Here is a 26,881-nt window from a genome sequence, read left to right as displayed (position 1 = left end):
AGGCCAACAGATATCTACAGTATGTGCCAGGGAGCTGCGTTGCAGACAGGTGTTCTGAGGCCACACTCCTTTTTACACCTCTATACAACGCAGCTCTGTGGCGCTTACTGGAGGTACCTAGTGGGCTAGTGTCCCTAGGGACCCTTAGGATTCAAGGGGACTTAATCTCCCAACTTAAACAACGGCCACAGGGCGTGTTTACACAGTGGGGAAGGGAGGGGACGGGGCCTGAGGTGAAGTGTGCAAACACACCCTATGGCGCGTTTTAAGTTGGGGAAATATTTACCCTTCAATCCTGAGGGCCCCTGGGGGCAAACTAGCCCACCAGGTGCTTCCAGTAAGCGCCACTGAGCTGCGTTGCAGAGAGGTGGTCCAGGCCGTGCCACTTTTTACACCTCTCTGCAACGCAGCTCTGTGGCGCTTACTGGAGGTACCTAGTGGGCTAGTTGGACCCTAGGGACCCTCAGGATAGAAATTAACTTAATCTCCCAACTAAAAACGGCCACAGGGCGTGTTTACACAGTGGTGAAGGGAGGGGACGGGGCCTGAGTTAACGTGTGCAAACACGCCCTGTGGGGCATTTTAAGTTGGGGAAATAATTCCCCTTCAATCCTGAGGGACCCTGGGGGCCAACTAGCCCACCAGGTCCTTCCAGTAAGTGCCACTGCGCTGCATTGCAGAGAGGTGGTCTAGGCTGTGCCCCTTTCTACATCTCTCTGCAACGCAGCTCTGTGGCGCTTACTGGAGGTACCTAGTGGTCTAGTTGGACCCTAATGACCCTCAGGATTCAAGGGGACTTAATCTCCCAACTTAAAAAGGCCACAGGGCGTGTTTACACAGTGGGGAAGGGAGGGGACGGGGCCTGAGGTGACATGTGCAAACACGCCCTGTGGCGCGTTTTAAGAGGTAGTTTTAATCCTCTGCCCTATTATATACTAGGGGCTTACAGAGGAGGTCATGCTAATCACAGGGGGACCCCAACGCATAGTGTTCCCTAGTGTATGTAGGTGTTTTCACTGTATTCTGAGTGTCTTTTAAAATAGCACTGGCTCTAGGACTGGTTAGTCAGACTCAGTTACCGCCAGTATCTGTCTGAAAAAGTTGAGGGTACAGGATGATTTTGCAACAAGGCTTCTTTCTGCTCTTCTGTTTGTTCTTTCTGCACGTTATCCTTCTTCCTGCACTTTTCTTCGTCTTTGAGCACTTCTGTTGCTTCTTTCTGCATTTCTTTTTTTTCTTTATGTGCGTTTTTTCTTCTTTCTTCACATGTCCTATCTCTGTAGGCATAGTTAGAAATTAGCATTTAAAAAACCTTTGAAATTCACTGAAAAAACCATAGGTTTCAGGCACGTCATAGTTAGGAATTAGCATTTAAAAAACCTTAGAAATTCACTGAAAAAAACATAGGTTTCAGGGGCATTATAGTTAGCTGGACTTCTCACTCGTACAAAACCATTAAATTCCCCCGTTATAGTTAGTTCAGCTAACTATAACTTGCGCGCCCGCAATGCACTGCTGATGACGTCACATATTACATCACTCATGACATGGTCAGTGACATCACTCATGACATCACTCATGACATCTCAAATGACATCACTGATGACATCACGGATGACATCATCCTTGTAATAGAGTGGCAGACCTCCTCTCCCCCTAATATAACCTTTGATACACACATTCAAAAATAGAAACTAAAATTTCCAAAACAATGGACATACCAATACCAGTTACAACAACCTATTCAGTAATTCTAAGATCCACATACACATCCACTCATTCACCAACAGTCCTATACAGTCACTCATACATGTACTCACTCATATGTACTCATACACCTATACATCCTGTTACACAACGCCACTCATCCATAGAGTTACTCACACACATAGTCACTCATGCTAATAAAGAATCAAACATCCATTTACTTGCATATACAGTTATACACTCACCACCACACTTACTACTGATACAGATATTTACATATTTAAACATTACTCATTAAGCCATGTATTCTCTAAGATACACTTAATCAGTCAGTTATACAATCAATTTTTCAAAAACAAATCATCCATTTAGACACTTATATACCCATTTATTCTTCCATCGACCTTGAGATATACATATATAAAACATATGTAATTTTCTGAAAAACACACATTCACTGCATGATGTCATCAGTGATGTCATCAGTGATGTCATTTGAGATGTCATCAGTGATGTCATGAGTGATGTCACTGACCATGTCATGAGTGATGTAATATGTGACGTCATCAGCAGTGCATTGTGGGCGCGCAAGTTATAGTTAGCTGAACTAACTACAACGGGGGAATTTAATGGTTTTGTACGAGTGAAAAGTCCAGCTAACTATAACGCCCCTGAAACCTATGGTTTTTTCAGTGAATATATATATATATATTACCTACCGGCGGTCGCCAGTAGGTAGTTATAGTTAGGACCTATTATCCATAGGAAATCCGCAACATTCTATTTGGAATACCTTTGGCACCGGTTGACGAATCGTCGTGAAATTTTCAAAGCTGGTGGGGCGCTCCGGTCCGCTCCTATCCTGAATGTCTCGGACTGATTCATCAAGCGGGGGCCGAGAAAAAAGGGGGTCCCAAAATGTGTTTTCCCCATGTAATTTTCCATAGGAACTGTTAATCGCAGCTGCAGCCCGACCTGCTGAACGGAATTACACCAAATTTGACAAAGAGGTAGCCCTTGGTTCACACTCGTGCCTTTTGGTTAAATTGTGTAAATCCGTTTGGTAGTTGCTGAGAAAATCAAAAGTAAAATCAAAGATATATCTGGGCGGAGCCTAACCACACATCTCATCGTGAGATCTGATTGGCTGTCAGCACTTCATCCAAGAAGTGTTGGCAGCCATCTTGGGACCAATATACATTATAGCACCTCATTAAAAAGCATTGGAGTGGGGGCGTGTCCAAGATGGCGACGGAGTAGGATGTGTTTTTAGTCTCTCTGCCGCCGCGATTGAATAGCGTTGTTAAAGCTTCCTCCCTGAACCCTGCTGGCCGCTCTGGAGCTAGTTGGGTCCCTACGGTAGTCCGGGAGCTGACCTGGTGCTTGTGGCGGACCCGTTGGTGCGGCGACGAACACCCAGTGGCGGCGGGGCCTGTGACGGGGCCGAGCGGCCCAAGTCGGGGAGCTCGCGCTGAGACGAGGCTGGAGACTGGGCTATCTGCGACGCTGCGGTGACGGCGCCGGTGGCTGTGGAGTGCAGATCGGCCCCCGAGGCGGGCGACCTGGCAACCTGGTGCGGGAGGAGTGACCTGCAGGACCTCTGAGTGTCTACCCGACCAACACAGTGTCTGGGCGCGGCGGAAGGCCGCTCTGAAGTGCCGCGCTGCCGGCGGGAGACCGGGGCCCCGATCGGCCTTGCGGCCTCCACGTGACAGTGCTCGGGGGACGCCTGCCTGGATCGGCGCGACTTTCGCGTTGGGAGGATTGCATTTGCCACGACAGAGGCCGAAGAGAGGGCTGATCTCACCTTTCCTCCCAATCTGATGTGGGGCGCCTCGGACGCCGGAGCGACCGGCCTGCACAGGGACACAGGGCCACAGCGGTAAGGCGCCCCGGCCGTGGACAGAGACCGGGGCTGAAGAATGGGTACATGGGCCCCTTGACTTGACCTGCCCTGGAGGGTAGCCCACCGGCGACCTGTGGGGGGCTTTCACTGCGCTTTGCCCCCAGATTCGGTATCCGGGCCCAGAGGATTGCTAGCGGATGGGGGCCTGGGGACGGGTCTCCTTGCATGGTCCCCGTGCCCTACTGCTGAACGGAGGTAGTGCCCGGAGGCCGACGGGGAGAGTGAGGGCGCCCGGAACAGTGGCTTGAGGCGCCTCGGGACCCCTGTGGAGTGGCCCGACGTGCTGGGGGACCGCAGACCCACGCGGGAGTGTGCGCGTTCTCCGCTTTCGATCTAGGTTGGGATGGCCTAGCCGAGAGTCCAGTGAACTGGTGGCGGCTTGGAGTGGATGAGAGGGGGACGCTATGTAAGGTGGGGCCCGGGGAGTCCGTACCCATTCTGGACTGGCCGTAGGCATCTGTGGAGGAGGATCTGGGTACGGTGGGCAGTGAGCTGTCTGGATCGGCACTTTGGGGGCCCTACAGCGACAGGGGACCAGTAGAGGAAGGCCACCTCAGCGAGACGAGGTCAAGCGGCAAGTGAAGCTACCTTTTTGTGAACTTAAGCATTCGTGAACAGTCATCTTGAGTGTGATGTCCTGCAGATCCGGCAAGGGAAAGTCCGGCAAAGAGGGGCCTCAGAGGGGAGGGCGGCCAGCGACGCCTCCCAGGTCTAGCGTCTCCCCCCGGCAACGAGATGATGAGGCGCCGGCAACCAAGGCTTTTATGTTGGAGCTTTTCTCTGCAATCAAGGAGGACATCTTGGAGCTTCGTACCCAGCTTGCCTCGGATCTCCGGGATGTGAGGAGGGAGGTGGACGGCATCGGCGAACGGGTGGCGACGCTGGAAGAGCATGATCTGGGGCTGGCGGGGGACGTGCACCAGCTCCAACAGGATGTGCTGCGGCTGACAGAGCAGATCTTGGATCTCCAGGCTCATGCGGAGGACCTCGAAAACCAGTCCCGCCGGAACAACATCCGCATTCGAGCGGTTCCCTGGGATGGTGAGGCGGGAGACCTGCGTGGCTACGTGGAGGCCCTCTTCCTGCAGATTCTTGCCGAGGACGACCTTCAGGAGGTCAAGATGGACAGGGTTCATAGAGTGGGTTTGCCGAGGGGTGTGGGGGCTCCCCCCCGGACATCCTGGTCTACGTCCAAGACTTTCAGCTCAAGGAGCGCATCCTTCGGAAAGCGAGGGGTATCGCAGATCTGCAGTTCAGAGAGCACCGTCCCCAACTGTTTCAAGACCTGGCGGCAACGACGCTCCAGAAGAGGCGCGCCTTTAAACCAGTGACGACCTTCCTCCGTGATCAAGCTGTGGCGTACTCCTGGGGCCATCCCTTTCGCCTCATCTTCAGGTGGCAAAACAGATTGGTCCAACTAAGTTCCTTGCAGGCCGCCAAAGATCTCAGAGGGATGGCCGATCACCATCGCGGCACCGACGGCGCGCCTCCTCCTGGCATAGAGTGGGGCGTCCCGTAACGCAGAATAGGCCTGATCCCACGGCCAGCCAACAAGAAAGAAATGGGGCAGTAGCCTCTGTGGTAAATGTAACGGTGATGCCGCCACAGGACAGCTCGTCAGCGGCGTGAGGGAAGACGGGAGGCTGCTCAGCGACAGAGGGACATCCCCCCTCCATTCAGGTACCGTGGGTGAATATGTACTTTTGGGGAAGACGCCCCGGGCTGGAGAGCAGACGGACCATTGACTGCTACCTGGGATCCTGCTCTCAGAGGGTCTCAACACTGGCCCTCGCTGTGGACCTTTGGGTTCATGGGTTTCTTCCTTGTTGGGGACTGTTAGTTTTGGTGCTTTGGGTGGGTGGCTTTTTGTTGGGTTTTTGTTGGGACAAGTTTCGGAGCGGGGAGGAGGGGGGGAGGGGAACGGGGCAGGGGGGGGGCGGTGGTGGTGGCTCGAGGCTGTTGGAGTGCGTGGTGTGTGCTTGGCATCTGGCGGGGGATGTGAGAGGGGGGCGGGGAGGGAGGGTAACGGGATGGCTGGGGAGGCTGGAGGGGGCTATTGGTGCACCTGGGGGGAGCTTTCCTTCTAAGCGCTATGGATGGGTGAGGGGCAGGTGCTGGACGACGGGGCACTTGAGGTCTTTTCTGTGGAGGAGGCGGGTAGAGATGGGGGGGTGTGATGTGTGACTTATTCCAGTTACCATAGGAACTTGGAATGTGCAGGGACTGAATTCCCCCCAGAAACGCCAGAAGGTCTGGAAGTACATCCTGGATCACCACTTAGATGTGGTTGGGCTGCAGGAGACTCACCTGGCCCGGAAGGATGAGTCCCGCTTGAAACACAAGCACTTTCCCCTTATTTACAGGTCCTCGGCGACCTCCAAACATAGGGGGGTAGCTCTGGTGATCCGCTCAACGCTTCAGTTTCAACCCTTGGGTGTCCGGAGCGATAGGGAGGGCAGGTGGCTGGTGGTCAATGGTGTAATGCTCGGTAAGACGTGCTTGTTTCTAGTGTTATATGCTCCCAATGCGGGGCAAAATCGGTTCCTTATAGAGTTGTTACGCACCGTGGAGGATTTTGTGGAGGGGGCACTTTTCGTGTTGGGGGATTTCAACTTGGTCTGGGATAAGGACCTGGATAGTTCGCATCACCATAGGGCGGAGACTGGTCTCTTCTCCGACGAGCTGCGTCGGAGGATTGCCGAACTGGGTCTGTTGGACGGCTGGCGCTCCATACACCCCCGCTTTCGAGATTACACTTTTTTCTCCCATGTCCATCACTCTTATTCTCGGCTGGACCATATTTTTTATAGTCAATCCCTCCGGGGCTCCCTGAGAGAAGCCAAGATCTTTCATCTCTCTGTCTCTGACCACGGTCTCTTCGCGATGGGCATCTGCTGGGCGCCGGAGGGGAATGCCCCGCGAAGGTGGTACTTCCCGGCCTCCCTGGTCCGTGATGCGTCTTCCTGCACGGAGCTCCGTAAAGCGATTCGGGACTTCTTCGATCTCAATCCGGTGCATGACACCTCGGTCTTCAACACGTGGGACGCTTTCAAGGCTTCATTGAGGGGTAGTTGCCTGGCCCTCACCGCGGCTCTCAATCGTTTGAGGAGGACGGAGCATGAGGCGTTAGAATGGGAACTCTCCGCTTTAGAGTTGGCTCACAAGGCCAAGCCCTCCAAACAGACCTTACGGCCGCTGACTGCCCTTAGGGGCAAACTCCGGGCCCATTATAACAACAGGGCGGAATTTGCCCTCCTGAAGCTCCGCCACCTCTCCTACACTCAGGGGAACAAGGTGGGGAAGCACCTGGCTCGCCAACTCCGGCGTAAACGGGAGAGGGACTATATAGGAGGAGTGCGGGACGCAACTGGAGAGATGAGGCACTGTGATGATGCCAAGGCTGAGCTCTTCGGGGAGTACTATGCGCAGCTATACGTGGGCAGTACTCTGGACCCAGTAGCCCAAATGGACTACTTGAACGCGCTTCCGCTCCCTCATGTCTCTAGCGACTGGAATGAGCGGCTCTCCGCCCCCATTTCCCGAGAGGAGGTGCTCACCGCCATCAGATCCTTGAAACCCCATTAGGCACCTGGTGCTGACGGGTTTACGGCCCTCTTTTACCAGTCCTTTGCCGCTGATATCAGTGGCTTCTTGGTCCAGCTGTTCAATGCAATGGCCGATTCGGGGGTCTCTTCGGCCTCAATGGCGGATGCGGTCATTTCAATTATCCCCAAGCCGGGTAAAGACCCCTCTACTTGCTCGTCGTATAGGCCGATCGCCCTGCTCAATATTGACGGCAAACTATACTCTTCTATCCTTGCAACCCGGCTGCAGGATCTAATGCCGGTTCTCATCCACCCGGACCAATCCGGCTTTATCAAGGGGCGTCAAACGCATGACAACATTAGAAGGGTGATTCACCTCATCGAGAAGGCCAACCACTTTAATATCCCGGCGGTATTGCTCGGACTAGACGCTGAGAAGGCGTTCGACCGGATGGACTGGCAATTCCTATTCCGTACCTTGGCAGCGTTTGGGTTTTCGGACCGGTTTTTGACCATGCTCAAGGCCAATTATAGCGACCCTCGGTCACGAGTCACGGTCAACGGTCATTTCTCCGCTTTTTTCTCCCACTCACGAGGCACGCGGCAGGGGTGCCCCCTCTCTCCTTTGCTCTTTGCCTTAAGTATTGAGACTTTGGCGTTGACGATCCGTGAGCAGCCGGACACACGAGGCTTGCCGTTCACGGGCGAACAACACAAGATTTCCTTATTTGCTGATGACGTTTTGCTCTCCCTAGCCGACCCTGAGCTCTCCCTCCCCCGGGTCCAGGTGGCCCTGACGCAATTCGAGGCGGTAGCGGGCTTCAAGGTGAACTACGATAAATCATATATCCTTATCCTCACGCTTTCTGCGCCCGAGGTGGACCGCCTTCGACTCCTTTCGCCACTGCCATGGACCCACTCCTCATTACTTTATTTGGGGGTCCGCCTAACCTCCACAGTCGGGAAGCTGTTCTCGGCTAACTCCCCCCCCTTTTGGCCACGATCCAGGCTGACCTGTGCCGCTGGAAGCCGCTGTTTATCTCGTGGCTGGGACGGATCCATGCGATCAAAATGACACTTCTCCCGAAGTTCTTATATTTGTTCCAGGCTCTTCCTATTGTCTTGGACGGTGATTTTTTTCGTCACGTGCAGACTCTTCTACTCCGCTTCGTGTGGCAAGGGGGGCGGGCTCGGTTCTCTTTTACCACCCTCCGGCGTCCTCGGGGGGAGGGGGGTAGGCCTACCGGACATATGCCTCTATTACAAGGCGGCACAACTCAGGGTTTTGGTGGAGTGGACTCAGCCCCTCTCGGAGAAACACTGGCTGCATATGGATAGAAGTGTGGCGGGGCAGATGATATGGGATTTAGTGTGGAGGCATAAGGGGGATAGACCCCGGAACGCGTACATCAGCACGCCCACCGGTACCGCCCTAAAGGTCTGGGATTCGGTGTCTGGAGATGAGCGGTGGACTACGTTCCCATCGCCCTTTACGCCCATACACTTCAACCCGGCATTCCCTCCTGCGATGCGAGAGGGGCCCTTCGATGCCTGGCGGGAGGGGGGTTGCCTTGCCCTCACGCATCTATTTCATGGCTATGCCCAGCTAACGCTTGCCAACTGCAGGCGCGACTACGGGGTTCCCCAATCGGAACAGTTCCGCCACAACCAAATGCTGCATTGGGCGCTATCTTCCTCCGTTCGGGAAGCGGCGACTAGGCCGCCCACCCCCTTTGAGGTCTTTCTGTCCCGATCCTCGTCCATGCGCGGGGCCATCTCCTTCATGGATAGCCACCTCTTAGCCACGGTCCTCTCCCCGAGACCGCGATACATGGGCCTCTGGGAGGACCTTGTCGGTCGAGCCATCACGGGTGCTGAGTGGTCCCGTCTCTGGAAGGACATGACCCAATATAATCACTCGGTGGAGCTGAGAGAGGCGCACCTTAAGACCATGCTGGATTGGTACCCCTCGCCCACCAAGCTACACCGCATATTCTCTGCCTCCTCAGATAGATGCTGGAGGGGCTGTGGGTTGCTGGGGGACTTTCACCATATCTGGTGGGATTGTCCGATCATCCGCCCCTACTGGGAGGAGATCTTGTCACACATTAAAGAGATCCTGGGGTACCCGATCTCGGTCTCCTTGGCTCACGTGCTGCTGGGCCTTCGGGATCCACTCCTTGAGCGTCAAACTCGAGCAGACAGGCAGAATCTCTGGCTCTGCATAGGTGCGGCCAAGATCACTCTGGCGGCAGCCTGGAAAAAAAAGGAAGCCCCGGCGATTTCCTTGTGGCATGCGAGGTTGTGGAAGTTGTTGAGCACGGAGAGGATGGCGGATATTTTTCTGGGTAACTTTAAGAATTTCATTTTCCGTTGGGGGCCATTGGCTCGCTTTCTTTCCATGGGATTACCAGCTGCGGTGGCCCCGCCCTTGATCCGAGCCCTCCATCTGTTTCAGTTATGTGTGTCTGCTGCGGATTGTAGTTAGACTGTGTGGGAGCTACCACCACTGGGGGGGAGGGTGGGGGGTAGGGGTTGGGGGGTTTCTGTTTAGAGGTTGTTGTGTCCTGCCTAGATGGCAAGGGGGAGGCTGGTAGCACTGGGGGTGGGGGATGTGGCCCCAGTGGCTCGAACTCTGCCGCGTTTGACGACTGGAAGTGAGCTGAACTCCGCTACCTGCTTTCCATGTGGAGCCGGGATTTGGTCCCGTTGTCCCTGTAGGGCTTATAGCAGGCGGCCTTGGGGGGCTACTCTCTCGAACTCTACTGCTCGCTGCGGCCTCCCCCCAAACTTAGTGTACCCGCTGCGTGGGAAGTTGAGCGCGGCCGGCGCTGTTTTTTATGTTCAAAAAATTAAAAACAAACTTAAAAAAAGAAAAAAGCATTGCAGTTAATAGAAGGTTTTAAGACTTTAGTTACATTATAAATCATTTGTTGATGGTACCATACTCATTTTAGGAATTGTGGTGTGTTCGAAGGTGATTTTACCATGTGAAAAAGCCTTCTGCTGGGATATCATGAATCATGTTTGAGAGAAAAAAATGTTCTCATGCATTTCCCACAGAGGTTTGGAAGGTGATCTATAAGCTAAACTGAGAGCCTATTTTCTGTAAATTCACATTATCTTTCTCAGTCATCTGAGAATGAAGTCTGACATTCTCAGTAAAACATGCACATCCAACAAGGGCTGAGACTGTCAGTTGATTCCTTTGTGTTCTACTGCAGCTTCCCAGAGTGTTCTAAAGAACAACTAAAGCACTAAAAGTCCTAATTATGACAAACGTATGGCACACCTGAAGCCATCCTGATTGGAATAAAGTGGTAACTCTTAAAACATTTAATTTAAAAAGGAACAAAATCAGGGGGTTCATTTTGCCATAAAAAGTATGATTAGTGCTTCAGAAGGAAAATTAGGGCATATTTTGAGTGACTTCTCAAATCCTTCTATTTCATTATAAAATTCTGACATGCAGACTGAAACATGCACTTTGAATACCAGCAGCAGACTTCCCTGGTAAGCAGTAGCTTTACTACAGTGATATAATGAGCAACTAGAGTGCTAATATTCAGAATGTATGGCAAATGTGTGACACATCTGAATCCCTTCTTGATGGAATCAAAGTAAAAAACTGAAAGTATTTCCTACTGAGGAGACTGTAGTAAATGAGGAAATTAGGAAACTTCATAACAAATAAGTCTCCCAAGATGGCCACCAGAGACAAAAGAGCCCAAATGTTGCACAAATATCACCCAGATGTAGCCCAAGTATAGCCCAATGACAGAATGTCCCAGAGTGTTCAAAAGAACAACTAGAGCGCTAACAGTCTTACTTATGACAAAAGTATGGCACACCTGAAGCCATCTTGATTGGAATAAAGTGGTAACACTTAAAGCATTTAATTTGCAAAGGAGCAACATGAGGGGGTTCATTTTGCCATAGAAATTATGAATGCCTTCTTGATGGAACGAAAGTAAACAAGCATTGAAAATGCAATAGGTCTCGCCCTCGTTTAAGTTAAAGCAATTCTGTTTGTAATTAGGTGGCTTTTTAGCTTTGCTTTTATTAATGTTTTTCAAACTTTCATGTACATAACATGCATATGTATGCATATATGTATATGTATGTGTATGCATGCATTTATATTTGTATTTATATAGATATGCAGATTATATATATGTTTATATATGTATGTCTATATATATACATATACAGATATATAAATGCATATGCATATATATTCATATATATTTGTGCATATGTGTGCGTGTAGAGAGAGGTGTAGAGAGGTAGAGGTGTAGAGCTAGAGGTGTAGAGAGGTAGATGTAGAGGTAGAGAGATAGAGAGTAGTAGAGAGAGAGGTAGACAGGTAGAGAGTAGAGGGTGAGCAATAGAGAGTAGAGAGTAGAGAGTGAGTAGTAGAGAGTAGTAGAGAGAGTAGCAGAGAGTGAGTAGTAGAGAGTAGTAGAGTGAGTAGAGTGAGTAGTAGAGAGTGAACAGTAGAGAGGGAGTAGTAGAGAGTAGTAGAGAGTGAGTAGTAGAGAGTAGTAGAGAGTGAGTAGTAGAGAGTAGTAGAGAGTAGTAGAGAGTGTGCAGTAGAGTGAGTAGTAGAGAGTAGTAGAAAGTGAGTAGTAGAGAGTGAGTAGTAAAGAGTGAGTAGCAGAGACAGAGTAGTAGTGAGTAGTAGAGTGAGTTATAGAGAGTAGCAGAGAGAGAGTAGTAGAGAGTGAGTAGTAGAGAGTGAGTAGTAGAGAGTGAGTAGTAGATTGAGTAGTAGAGAGTAGGAGAGAGAGAGAGTTGTGGAGAGTGAGTAGTAGAGAGTGAGTAGTAGAGAGTGAGTAGTAGAGAGTAGTAGAGTGAGTAGTGGAGAGTGAGTGGTAGAGAGTAGTAGAGAGTAGTAGAGTGAGTAGTAGAGAGTAGTAGAGAGTGAGTAGTAGAGAGTAGTAGAGTGAGTAGTAGAGAGTGAGTAGTAGAGAGAGAGTAGTAGAGAGTGAGTAGTAGAGTATTAGAGAGTGAGTGGTAGAGAGTAGTAGAGTGAGTAGTACAGAGTAGTAGAGAGTGAGTAGTAGAGAGTGAGTAGTAGAGAGTAGTAGTAGAAAGTAGTAGAGAGTAGTAGAGAGTGAGTAGTAGAGAGTAGTAGCGAGTGAGTAGTAGAAAGTGAGTAGTTTAATTTAAAAGGAACACAATGAGGGGGTTCATTTTGCCATAGAAATTATGATTAGTGCTGACAAAAGAAAAACTAGGGCACATTTTGAGTGACTTCTCAAATCCTCTTCTATTTCAATAAAACATTCTGACATGCAGACTGAAAGATGCACTTTCAATACCAGCAGCAGACTTCCCTGGTGAGCAGTAGCTTTACTACAGTGATCTAATAAGCAACTAGAGTGCTAACATTTCGAATTTATGGCAAATATGTGTCATATCTGAATGCCTTCTTGATGGAATCAAAGTAAAAAACTGAAAGTATTTCCTACTGAGGAGACTGTAATAAATGAGGAAATTAGGAAACTTCATAACAAATAAGTCTCCCAAGATGGCCACCGAGACAAAAGAGCCCAAATGTAGCACAAATATCACCCAGATATAGCCCAATGACAGAATGTCCCAGAGTGTTCTAAAGAACAACTAGAGCGCTAACAGTCTTACTTATGACAAAAGTATGGCACAACTGAAGCCATCTTGATTGGAATAAAGTGGTAACACTTAAAACATTTAATTTGCAAAGGAACACAATGAGGGGGTTCATTTTGCCATAGAAATTATGATTAGTGCTGCAGAAAGAAAATGTAGGCACATTTTGACTTCTCAAATCCTCTTCTATTTCATTAAACATTCTCACATGCAGACTGAAACATGCACTTTGAATACCAGCAGCAGACTTCCCTGGTGAGCAGTACCTGTACTACAGTGATCTAATGAGCAACTAGAGTGCTAACATTCAGAATTTATGGCAAATGTGTGACACATCTGATTCTGAATGCCTTCTTGATGGAACCAAAGTAAACAAGCATTGAAAATGCAATAGGTCTCTCCCTCGTTTAAGTTAAAGCAATTCTGTTTGTAATTAGGTGGCTTTTTAGCTCATCTTGTATTAGTGTTTTTCAAACATTTTTATGTACATAACATGCATATGTATGCACATATGTATATGTATGCATCCATTTATATTTGTATTTATATAGAAATGCAGATTATATATATGTTTATATATGTATGAAACAAAGAGTGCCCAAAGCAACAAGAGCGCACTCACTGCAGAGGTAACCAAAGGTTTATTTTAAAGTGAAAAACGAGCGTCAGCATTCAAAGAAATTGTCCTCATTCCCAACGCGTTTCAAGGCTTTTCCTGCCTCTTAATCATGGGTGATTAGGCATACACACAGCAGATGACTCCAAACATTTTCCGTTGCAGCATGTGAATTTAAATACCCCCAGTGGGCTTTGCGCAGTGCGTCAGTATGTTGATTTCATGCTGGGACTTGTAGTCCGAAAACAGAGTCACTCACAGTTTAAACCCTCCGGTGGGCTCCGCTGTGCACATGGTTATTGAGTCCATTGTTACCCTCAGTGGGTCATGAAGCTGACGCTGGTTGCATTTATTCTCCTCTGAATTGCTGAAAAGAGTTCGGCAAAGTTCCAACTCCAGCCTCCCAGTAATCGAGGGACGATGCATCTCTTCACGGCAGGGCTGCCGTGTAATTATATGAAACAAAGAGTGCCCAAAGCAACAAGAGCGCACTCACTGCAGAGGTAACCAAAGGTTTATTTTAAAGTGAAAAACGAGCGTCAGCATTCAAAGAAATTGTCCTCATTCCCAACGCGTTTCAAGGCTTTTCCTGCCTCTTAATCATGGGTGATTAGGCATACACACAGCAGATTATATTGTTTATATATGTATGTATATATACACACATACATATATATCAATGCATATATATGCATATATATATGTGCATATGTGTGCCTGTAGAGAGAGGTAGACAGAGGTAGAGAGGTAGAGGTGTAGAGGTAGAGGTGTAGAGGTAGAGAGGTAGAGGTAGAGAGGTAGAGAGATAGAGGTGTAGAGAGGTAGAGGTGTAGAGAGGTAGAGAGTAGTAGAGAGAGAGGTAGAGAGAGGTGGAGAGGTATAGAGTAGAGAGTGAGTAATAGAGAGTAGTAGAGAGTAGTAGAGAGAGTAGCAGAGAGTGAGTAGTAGAGAGTGGTGGAGTGAGTAGTAGAGAGTGAGTAATAGAGAGTGAGTTGTAGATAGTAGTAGAGAGTGAGTAGTAGAGAGTGAGTAGTAGAGAGTACTAGCGAGTAGTAGAGCGTGAGTGGTAGAGTGAGTAGTAGAGAGTAGTAGAGAGTGAGTAGTAGAGAGTGAGTAGTAGAGAGTAGTGGAGTAGTAGAGAGTGAGTAGTAGAGAGTAGTAGAGAGTGAGTAGTAGAGTGAGTAGTACAGAGTAGTAGAGAGTGAGTAGTAGAGTGAGTAGTAGAGAGCGAGTAGTAGAGAGCAAGTAGTAGAGAGTGTGTAGTAGAGAGTGAGTAGTAGAGAGTAGTAGAGAGTGAGTAGTAGAGAAAGTAGTAGAGAGTGAGAAGTAGAGAGAGTAGTAGAGTAGTGGAGTAGTAGAGAGTGAGTAGTAGAGTGAGTAGTAGAGAATAGTAGAGAGCAAGTAGTAGAGAGTGAGTAGTAGAGAGTGAGTAGTAGAGAGTAGTAGAGAGCGAGTAGTAGAGAGTGAGTAGTAGAGAGTGAGTAGTAGAGAGTACTAGAGAGTGAGTAGTAGAGAGTGATTAGTAGAGAATAGTGGAGTAGTAGTGAGTGAGTAGTAGAGAGTAGTATAGAGTGAGTAGTTCAGAGTAGTAGAGAGTGAGTAGTAGAGTGAGTAGTAGAGAGTGAGTAGTAGAGAGAGAGTAGTAGAGAGTGAGTAGTAGAGTAGTAGAGAGTGAGGGGTAGAGAGTAGTAGAGTGAGTGGTAGAGAGTAGTAGAGTGAGTAGTAGAGAGTAGTAGAGAGTAGTAGAGTAGTAGAGAGTGAGTAGTAGAGAGTAGTAGAGAGCGAGTAGCAAAGAGTGAGTAGTGGAGAGTGAGTAGTAGAGAGCGAGTAATAGAGAGTGAGTAGTAGAGAGTGAGTAGTAGAGAGTGAATAGTAGAGAGTAAGTAGTAGAGAGAGTAGTAGAGAGTGAGTAGTAGAGAGTAGTAGAGTGAGTAGTAGAGAGTGAGTAGTAGAGAGAGAGTAGTAGAGAGTAGTAGAGAGTGAGTAGTAGACTAGTAGAGAGTGAGTGGTAGAGAGTAGTAGAGAGTAGTAGAGTGAGTAGTAGAGAGTGAGTAGTAGAGAGTAGTAGTAGAGAGTAGTAGAGAGTGAGTAGTAGAAAGTGAATAGTAGAGAGGACTAGAGAGTGATTAGTAGAGAGTAAGTAGTAGAGAGTGAGTAGTAGAGAGTAGTAGAGAGTGAGTAGGAGAGAGTAGTAGAGAGTAGTAGCGAGTGAGTAGTAGAGAGTAGTAGAGTGAGTAGTAGAGAGTGAGTAGTAAAGAGTAGTACAGTAGTAGAGAGTGAGTAGTAGAGAGTAGTAGAGTAGTAGAGAGTAGTAGAGAGTGAGTAGTAGAGAATGAGTAGTAGAGAGTGAGTAGTAGAGAGAGAGTAGTAGAGTAGTAGAGAGTGAGTAGTAGAGTAGTAGAGAGTAGTCAGTTAGTGTCAGTCTGGTGTCAGTCAGTGTCAGTCAGTCAGTCAGTTAGTGTTAGTCAGTCAGTGTCAGTCAATCAGTCTCAGTCATTGTCAGTCAGTCAGTGTCAGTCAATCAGTGTCCATCTGTGTCAGTCAGTCAGTGTCAGTCAATCAGTGTCAGTCAGTGTCAGTCAGGCAGTGTCAGTCAATCAGTGTCAGTCAGTGTCAATCAGTCAGTGTCAGTCAGTCAGTGTCAGCTAGAGAAGCTCTGTTGACCTGGTTCTTTGCCTCTAGAGCAGCTCTGCTGACCTGGTTCTATGGCTCTAAAGAAACTCTGCTGACCTGGTTCTCTGGCTCTAGAGCAGCTCTGCTGACCTGCTTCTCTCGCTCTAAAGCAGCTCTGCTGACCTGGTTCTCTCCCTCTAAAGCAGCTTTGCTGACCTGGTTCTCTGCCTCTAGAGCAGCTCTGCTGACCTGGTTCTCTGGCTCTAAAGCAGCTCTGCTGACCTGGGTCTATGGCTCTAAAGCAGCTCTGCTAACCTGGTTCTCTGGCTCTAGAGCAGCTCTGCTGATCTGGTTCTCTGGCTCTAAAGCAGCTCTGCTGACCTGGTTCTCTCCCTCTAAAGAGTTCTGCTGACCTGGTTCTCTGGCTCTAGAGCAGTTCTGCTGACCTGGTTTTCTGCCTCTAGAGCAGCTCTGCTGACCTGATTCTCTGGCTCTAGAGCAGCTCTGCTGACCTGGTTCTCTGGCTCTAAAGCAGTTCTGCTGACCTGGTTCTCTCCCTCTAAAGCAGCTCTGCTGACCTGGTTTCTCTGGCTCTACAGCAGCTCTCCTGACCTGGTTCTCGGCCTCTAGAGCAGCTCTGCTGACCGCAGTCTCTGGCTCTAGAGCAGCTCTGCTGACCGCAGTCTCTGGTTCTAGAGGTAGAAAATCAGTACAAAAAGATAGCTATAACTACTATCACACTTAAAAATTAGCATTTAAAAAACCTTAGAAATTCACAGAAAAAACCCATTTCAGGGGTGTTATAGTTAGCTGGCAATTTCACTCGTACAAAACCATAGAAATTCCTCTGTTATAGTTAGTTCTGCTAACTGTAACTCGTGCGCCCGCAATGCACTGCTGATGATGTCACCTATTGCATCATTCATGACATGGTCAGTGACATCACTGATGACATCACTGATGACATCATCCAGTGAATGTGGTTTAGTTTGAAATTTAAATCTGTATTATATATATACCAATCTGTATTGAAGATTGAGTGGATATCTAACTGTCTGGATAGAGTCCCGACTGAGGAATCGCCATGGTCTACAAAGACACATTCATCTGCACCACCTCTGATGAAGCTAGAACAAACTACATGGAGCATCTCACCTATAAATTAAAAATCACAGCAAATTTCACCCACGATGGAACCTTAGTCTATCGCTCCCTCCACCAGGCCCCCAAGCCAACAGTGCTAGCAACATCACAGACTTTGTTGCCCCCCATAGTCCTCAACCCTAGTACCTTCATCTTCCGGGGGACCTCAATTTCTATCTTTAAGACTAGACCAACCCAAACTCAGCTGCCCTTCTTGACAACCTCAGTAACTTGGGAGCAATCCAGTGTGCCAGGGAGCACACCCACTCCACCAGACACATCCTAGACCCTGTCTTTACATCTTTCAAAAACATCACAATCAATGCACCAAGATCCGTCACCTGGAAAGACCACGCCATAGTCAGGTTCACAATTGGCATCCATCAACTGAGAAGATTTCTATTACAGGGAGTGATATTCACGCAGCAGGCTCTTCGATGAAGGTAAAAGGTTTATTTGAAGTAAGAGCAATACAATGTGGGAAGCCGCACACCCATGCCTCCAGCTCGCTGGCACCTCCAACCATCACCTCACCACCTCACATCATCTGAATGTCCGAGTCATGATGCAAGATGGAGGTGTCACGAGCTGGCCCGTCCATGAGCCCTTACTCTAAACAAAACACAGAGTTGTTCTGAACATAACACACCTTCCCATTTTCCCAATACACAAAAATTGAAGACAAAAGACCTTACCCCCCAAAAGAAAACAATAACATACAATAGAACAATGTAATATTGCAACAATAGAAGACATTAAGGAATGCCAAAAAAGCACAGTAAGTAATCCCATAGTCCTTGAATCTTTCTGGAACCTTGCAGACTTGTTTCTCTAATGCGGATGAAGTAAAATGGTTGAACATCTTGTACTCCAAGGGTTTTGTGCATGTTGGCTCAGAACCCTTCACCTTGGCTACTCTAGCACAATTCCACCATTTGCCATTTTGCAATTTTACAGCACAACCATCCTTGCTTACTTCTTCCTCATAATGAGCAGGACCAAATCTCAATCTCCCCTTAACACCTTTGGCTTCAGGTCATTTCACATTCACATAATCACCCTTCTCTAAAACCACACTCTTAGTACCTTTAATGATGTTGTAACATTCTTTACTCTTAGTTTGAGTATCCTTAATACTGCTTCTTTCCATTTAAATGTTATTTGCCATGACTTCCCTGAATTTGACATTGGGCAGATTTTTCAACCAGGCTGGCCTCAATGCATCCTGAGAACCCCTGCCTCTCAACGCAGCAAAAGGTGTAATGTTAGTCACACTGTATAGAGTATTACAATATGACCAAAGCACTGCATCTCCCACATCAATGCCTTCGGTTAAAGCTCCTCTCACACAATCAGAAATCATCCTGTTAGCCCTTTCAACTTGACCATTCCCTTGAGGATGATAAAGACTACAGATCTTTTGTTTGATTCCAACTCCTTTGAAAAATTCTTCCCCCTCTAACGATACAAATTGCACCCCATTGTTGGATAACAGCTCTGAAGGAAAATCTTCCCTTGCAAAAACATCAGTAAGACAAATGATGCCATTCCTACAGCTAGGTTCAAGAATAAACTTAACTTCAAGCCATTTAAATAAATGATCGATCAACACAATAGAAAATCTCTGAGCAGGTCTTCCGAGGAACTTCAGGAATACCCATTTGTGGGGTGACACACTTCAACCCTTTGTCACTTTTTACACAATTAGAACACTTACCAATACTGTCCTCCACATCCTTGTCCATCCTGGGCCACCAGAAAGTTTCCCTCAAACTCTTTTTTCTCATTGTCATACCTAAATGACCGTTGTGACTATTATCAATACGTTTTTGGCTGACAGCACACAGAGGTATCAATTTGTATATTCTGAAAAGCAATCCATCTCCCAAAGAAAGTTCAGACTGAACCTTGCTAAAAGGTTGAAGATCAAAAGCAAGGCAAATGTCCCTTGGCCAACCATCTCTGGTGCATTCCACTACTTCTTTAAACACCAAATCGTTGTCTAAAGCAGTTCTTCACTGTCTTTCACTCACACACCTGGTGTGTAACAAGAAAACACTTGCCACTAAACATTCCACATCTTCCTGATCCTCCAGTACTGTGATGGACAATCTAGATAAACGGTCAGCTTTCTTATTTGTACCTCCAGGAATGCATTCAACAACAAAATCATATTCCAACAATTTCACACTCAATCTCACCAGCATAGCTGTAGCCTTGGAAGAATGAACATTCATACCATTGAAAATGGATATCAGAGGTTTGTGATCTCACCTCAATCTAAATCTAGAGCCCCAAAAATATGATTTGAACCGCTCTACTGCCCAAACAGAAGCGAGCAGCATCTTACGCTCAATAACCAAATATATTCTCTCAGTTGGTCTGAGCGCGTGCGATGCAAAGCCACAATACAGACATGATCACCTCCGCCCTGCGACAGTACTGCCCCAAGTCCTCACCTCACCACCGCACAGCATCCGAAGATCCGAGTCGTAACCTTGAGCGGATGTTTCACGAGCCGGACAGCCCACAAGCCCTTACCTTAAACATAACACAGAGTTGATCAGAATATAGCAATACACCCCAGAAGCTCAGCATGCCAACACTGGAACAGCCTTACAGAGGGGGATTTGATGACTGCCTTCCATGAATGAGAACAATATGGAAATCCACAAACCTCCTGGCATGTGGCATTGAGAACTTAAACAAATGGATCACCAACTGCATTGACACTCTGGCCCCCATGAAACAAAGCAGCACAGCAAAAACTAGAAAACAAGTCAGCTAGTAATCAGAAGGTGTCAGAATGACCAAGCAACACTACAAACAACTGTAGCAGAAATTTAGACCAAGAAAAGGGGAAATGGAGAAAGATGCTTTCAAAGCCTACAAGAGAAGGAACCACCAGCTAATCCGAGAAACCAACAGGAAGGCCCTAGTTGAATGAATAAATGCCAGTATAGAAATCATCACAATCGTCAAAGCCTTCACTAAACCCACTGCTGCCACTGGTAATATTAACCCATCACAACCTTGTTTTCCAGGAAGATTGCAACCATATACAGCAACGTTGCACCACAGCCAAACCCTGAACCCTGTCCAGAGGTCTTGCAGGGACAAAGAAAGACAACACAGCCACCACATGGGACATCATTAGCACAGAAGAAACCCCAAACAAATATCACGGAGACCATTCACTTCGGATCCCTGGAAAATCCCTGCCCACCAGCATTTGACAAAGGAGCAGTCCCTATCAGCAAGGCTCTCACCCTCACCCCCATCCTCAACATCTCCATCAGTACCCCACCTTGCCGGAACCATGGAAACATGAAGCCATCAACACCTTCCTAAAGAAACCCTCAGCTGACCCCATCAAACTTGCCAATTACTAATCAATATCCCTCCTTCCCTACCCAGCCAAAGTCATGGAAAAGCCACCAACAAGCACCTATGCAACAGTCTGGCCACACACCAGCTTCCCAGCCTCTTAATGCCACACAATTAGGATTTAGACCTAACCATAGCATTGGATGACACCCAGATAATCTTCAAGAGGGGGAAACAACAGCCCTCTTCGTACTAGTCCTATCAGCAGCCTTCAACACCATCTCCCATCATATCCTAACTGATGACTCAATGAAGCAGGCATTCAGAGATACACCCTCAAATGGAACTGCTGTTTTCCCACTGGACGAACTCAAATAGTTAACACGCCCATCGCCTCCTCTGAACACTAGATCTTATTTGCAGGGTCCCACGGTCATCCCAGCTCTGACCGATGCGCTTCAACATCTACATGACTCCGCTGGCCAACAGGATATAGGCTCACAACATAAACATCCTCACTTATGCCGATGTCACGCAACTGATACTGACCCTCTCAGACAAAACAACTAACACCCGGAACAAGTTCACTACATGCATGACAGAACAGGCTTGATGAAATCCAATTGCCTCAATTGAACTTGGACAAGACAGAAGTGATGGTTTTTGGGAAAAATGCCTCTCCATGGGACTCCACCTTATGGTCCACAGACCTTGGACCCACCCCAATTCCTTGCTAATAAGCAAGAAACCTCAGAATGATTTCAGATTACAAACTGGACATGATCACCCAAGTCAATGAAGTGGTCTAGTTTTGCCTCCAGACCCTAAGGATGCTGAAGAAAATCTTCAAGTGGCTACCAGATAACACCAGGAAAACGATCACCCAAGCCCTCATCACCCGCAGAATGGACTATAAGAACACTGTGTATGCAGGGATAACCATCCAGCTTACATGAAGACTTGAGACAGTCTAAATCTGAGCAGCCAGACCAGCCCTCAACCTCCCACACAGAGCCCACATCACACTACACCTCAGGGAACTCACTGGCTCCCAATGCACAGGCATGCACACTTACAAATCTTCACCCACACCACAACACAGGCCCTGGCCATCTGAACAGACACATCCGCTTCCACCAACCTCACAGACACCATATACTCTGCTGGCATCTCACTGACACATATCACATGAATACACAAAAGCAGAACAGGGGGCCACACTTTCTCGTACCTGGCCCCTAAAGCCTGGAACAACCTCCCACAACTCATCAGAGCCTCCTTCTCTCTTCTTGGCTTTCATAAGAAGCTAACGACCTTGCTTTTCGAGTAAGCTCTCCAGAGCAAACCACTCACACCTGCTACAGAGCACCTTGATATATCCTCACAGGTCATTAGTGTGCCATAAAAACACTGGTATCCTAAAAAACCTACACTACATAAGTTGCATCCTACAGACAGTTATCCATTTTATCTGGGAGTTAAAAAAAACCTGAGTAGTATTCTAACGACTAGGTGTACCACATATATGCAGCAACTAGTTCATCAACACTAATGCAGTTTCTTCCCAGGTAGGAATACGACAATGAATACTAGATGGTTAGCTATGGCAATAACCAAACCATGGGCGTGAGCACCAGCCAAATAATATCTGAAACATGTACAGTAGAGAGAGGGACACAACAAGGGTGCACACTCTCCCGTACACTTTTTGCTGTAGCAAAGGAGCCACTAGCAAGCATGATTGGAAAAGGGATCCAATTCAGAAGCATGAAAGTAGGTAACACTAGCCACCATATATCAAAATAGGCTGATGACACGCGGGTGTTCCTCAATGATGTAAGGGTAGATGTGAAAGGAACTCTCTAGTGCTGTAAAGTAGGGGATCCCGCCATATCTAGCAGCTATTTCTGGGCCGAATCTGAATCCGGCTGACACAGTATCATACGCTGAATTTGTCCTGGTGTAATTTTCCGACAACAGGACATAATTTAACAGCACCTGCACACTGTCTGCATTAAGAGCAGCAACATGCAGGAGGCGAGGGTGCTTTCTAATTTTAGAGTCCTGCCGGCCCACAACACAAGCCTGATTTAAAGGGCCATAAGCCCTCCTTTGTTCAGGTATCATCCTGGCTGGGAGCAATCTGGAACCCAACACATAAACACTACCACAAGGACACAGAGGAGCACAGCTTGTTACCACTTCACAAGTACTTAAGCAAAACTATTGGAGGCAGGTTTTTACCTTTGTTCAACTCCTTAAATAAGACGTGCTTGCACTGTAAGAATGCACGATTTATCTGTCTTTAGAAGTAATTACACAAATCTTGATGAAAATGCAACCTACTATAATTTTATCACCGCTTCATCCCAGAGTAGAGTGTCAGAGTTCTTTAAATCACACACAGAGGCACAATACATCATACTTGTGTGTAATTTAATAAACAGAAAATGTCACATAAGACTATGAGGATTATAAGGTGCAGGAGCCACATATCTTATTTGGAGGCAATATATGTTATGAGCGAATGGTCATGAGAACGACAAAGTCAGTTAGAATAACAAAATAGTGAGAAAATAAATACGGATCTAAAACCATGATTTACAGTTTGCAAACAGGTCACTGATGCTTGTAAATAGATCACTATGTTATATTAGAAGGGTAACAACTTATGAAATGAAAATAACAAAATGATCTCAGTGTCAAAAGCAGTAGCACACTTACCTATCTAAATAAAAAACAAATCTGCGATCTGCATGCTGCACAGTGTGCTTTGCAAATTAACCCTCTAAGGTACTTTATGAGCCAAACTGTGACGTGACAAAACACAGAACTCTCACAGAACTGTGTTAGGCACTAGAATTATCTTACCACTAATATAATTCCCCCGAAATTGCAGAACAGATGTATTAATTTGTAAGATATTTTAAAATGCAGTCTGTGGCCAATTAAGTAATCTTGAACAGAATAACTGTCACATATGTCCTTCTTGCCAATTTCATCACGGCAGATTTTTTACAAGTAAATGTATACGTTGAATGTCATTCTACTTTTCAAGCTTCCCATCCTCCTCGTGAATCTACCGCTTTCATCTGCCACACCTTGACCCCTAAATTATGGGCACTGGAGCTCAGAGAACGCACGAGCAATTGGAGCAATGTCCATTACAGAGGTGAATTGGACTCAATCCAGCGCTTTGCCATTAAATCAAGGTACTATTACCTCAAATGGTTTGCTGTTCTGAGATAATGTGCTTGCTACTGCTGAGCAACGAGCAGGCAGAATAAAAATGTTTCTAGTAATCACAACACGATTTTCAGATTCTATTAAAGACACAAAGGCGAGGATTACGCTTCTCTTCCTTTACTGCCACAAATCACAGCATCCATTCAAAACATTTCTAAACAAAACTACAAATCCTGTGAGTATCAACGCCCCCCTTCAACACTTCCTCCCAAGTCCATCAATCATAGCCTCTCCATGTCCTCAAAACCAAGAAACACCATCGTGCTACCTCTTTCTTTGCGAGGCCAGTCCAACCACCAGCGACAACAGCAACTACAATATCGGCCACAGAACCGCAAACGACGTGGGCCGCAAATGACATGGGCCTCAAGCGGCAGGAAACCAACAGGCTTCACTCCTGCTTCCACACTGCATTTCAAGTGGCAGGACACCAACAGGGTTCACTCCTGCTCCTGTTCTGAACTTGCAACAAGAACAAAATTAAGTAATAGACAACAGTACACTCACAATAAGGGTGGGAAAGCTCAAACAGTACAGAAATACCAGCAATACCTATCAACAAACCATCAATACAATTCCACAGTATACTCTCCACCATAAACACAGTGTGGGATAATCAAAATTTGATAATAATGAAGCGTCAGGATAGGATTGCCTGGCGTCCCTCAAGTGCACTCAAATTAAATCCATAAGGAGTTAGAAGGTTATCACATGGAGGTTTGATAAATTCTTCCAAGGATAAACTCTCTGAATATGACTGATAAGTAACGAGAATCATTTATTCAAAATAACTTCAATACAATTTCCATCCTTGGTGGAATGATAAATTAAATGTTCAAAGCAACATTGTAATCCCAATGCATTTCAAGTCTTTACGACTCTTCATCAGGGGAGGAATGTCCTAAAAAATGAATGTAAGCATCAATAATCAAGACACACGATATAGCCATTGCAGCAAGAGATAAATCATTTAAATTGTTAATTGCAGTTGTGAATTAGTGCACGCCCAAGAGAAACGTGAAAATATGCATAAATCGTATGATGAAGACGAAGTGGTAAGACACACAAAGATATAGTAAGGCCAATAAATCGCTAAGTGCGCCATAAGTGAGAAGAAAAGTGAATGAAGGTGTCACGTATAAAAATTACGGTGAAAACAGGAAGTAACAAAAAGTGCATAATGAAAGACCAACCTGTAAGAAATAGATTGAGCCAAAAGTATGCCGGTGTGTCAAAGAAACGCATGAGGAAAACTAAGAAAGCTTAAAGAAAAAAACGCGAAAAGCTGGATTTACCTTAAAACGAAAACAGCAACATTAACAAACAAAACGTAGTCTTTTCAAAGTTCTGGTCTGTTGGGGCAAAAAAACGAAAAAAATCAAAACTGTGCGGGAGTACAGATAAAAGTAAATACGTGGGGAACAGAAAAGGAAATGCGAAAGTACCTTCGGTCGAGTGTAATGCAGTCTTCCGATACATCCAGTGGAATAGCAAGAGTAAAAGGACTACTGATCTCAGGGTAAAAATACGTAAACGAAGGCACAAGAATAGAAAAAGGACTACCGGTTAGAAAGTGTCAGAGGACCAAAGTTCATCATGAAAGAACTAAATACAGAAGCGTCATGGAAAATAGCAAGTGTAAAAGGACTGGCAAGTGTAAAACTAATGTATACCGAAATAGGACTTAGAATAGAACGAGCGTGAGTTGTGAAAAGCGTCGGGGGACTAAAGTTCGCTAAAGTGGAACAAAGTAAAAAGAAACAGCAAACCAGGCATATCAAATGAAAGATGGTGGAAAAAAGAATATAGAAGAGAGATGATCAAGAACGGAAGAAAATATCACTGAATGTAAAAATGAAACTGTAAAAATGAATAAATATTAAACCGGTAAAGCGTGTGCGGGCCGATAGATTCAGAATGTGAAGTGGAAACAGAATAGCCAAAGAAGTAAGGAGGTCAAGACAAGATATAAATATTAAATACAAAAATAATACCAAAATAACAGAAGTGTGCAGAAATAATTAGTGATGAAAAAAAGCAATGGAAGGTAAACAGCAATTAGATGAACTGCAATTCACAGTACAATGAGATACAAAGATTACAGGAAACAACTGAATTCCAGAAGATCATTCAATCCATTGGGGTGACAAGAATCAAGTTTTTTGATCCAAAACAGTTCTTTTTGGAAAAGTTTTTGGTGTTGTCGGTGCCTTGTGTGGTGATGACAACTTCCAGCACCAGAAATCTGAGTTGGCTAATGTTATGTCTCTCTTTATTGAAATGTATAGCGACAAGAGATTTTTCGGACTTGGTTCTGATGTTACTTTTGTGTTCAGTTAGTCGAATTTTTATTTTTCTCTCAGTTTTTCCAACATATGGTAAGCCACAAGGACATTTAAGCATGTAGATCACATTTTTTGAATCGCAAGTAGCAGTTGTACGTAACTTGATTGGTATGCCTTTGGTAGGATGTAGGATCTGTGTGCCTTTAATGACATTGTTACAATGCCCGCAATTCAGGCATGGTATCGTACCCCTGTGCACAGAGTCAGATGATGTAGTAGAATGGGATAACAGTTCTTTCAAGTTGCGAGTACTTTGATATGCGAAAAGTGGTTGAAAGTTAAATATCCCATTAAAATCACTTTCATTTCGAATCATAGGCCAGTATTTCAAAATCACTTTTTTAATTTGTTGGCTCTTCATAGAGAATTTAAAGACAAAAACCGGTCTGTTGGTAGTATCAGATTTCATGGTTTTTTTAAGTACTTGTGATCGTGTAACAGTTTTAGCTCTGTCAATAGCTCCGATGATGACGTGGTTAGGGTATTTTCTGTCTTTGAATTTGGAGGTGATAAGTTATTTGTTTTCTTGAAAAATTTCCGTGGTAGATGAAATGCGTTTTACCCTTAAAATTTGAGAATATGGTAAATGTCTTTTCAAGGACAGCTGATGGCAGCTGTTAAAGTGGAGAGTGTTATTTCTATCAGTCTCTTTCTTGTAAACATCAGTCATCAGTTTATTGCCATGCCTTGTAACTAATACATCCAGAAATGGTACTTGATGAGGACTCATGTAGGAGGTGAACTGAATTCGATCATCAACTGTGTTCAAGAATTTCAAAAAATGTTGTAAATCAGAGATATC

The sequence above is a fragment of the Triturus cristatus genome, chromosome 5_1 (assembly GCF_964204655.1).
Source record: "Triturus cristatus chromosome 5_1, aTriCri1.1, whole genome shotgun sequence".
NCBI lineage: Eukaryota > Metazoa > Chordata > Amphibia > Caudata > Salamandridae > Triturus > Triturus cristatus.
This window is presented reverse-complemented; position numbering follows the sequence as displayed.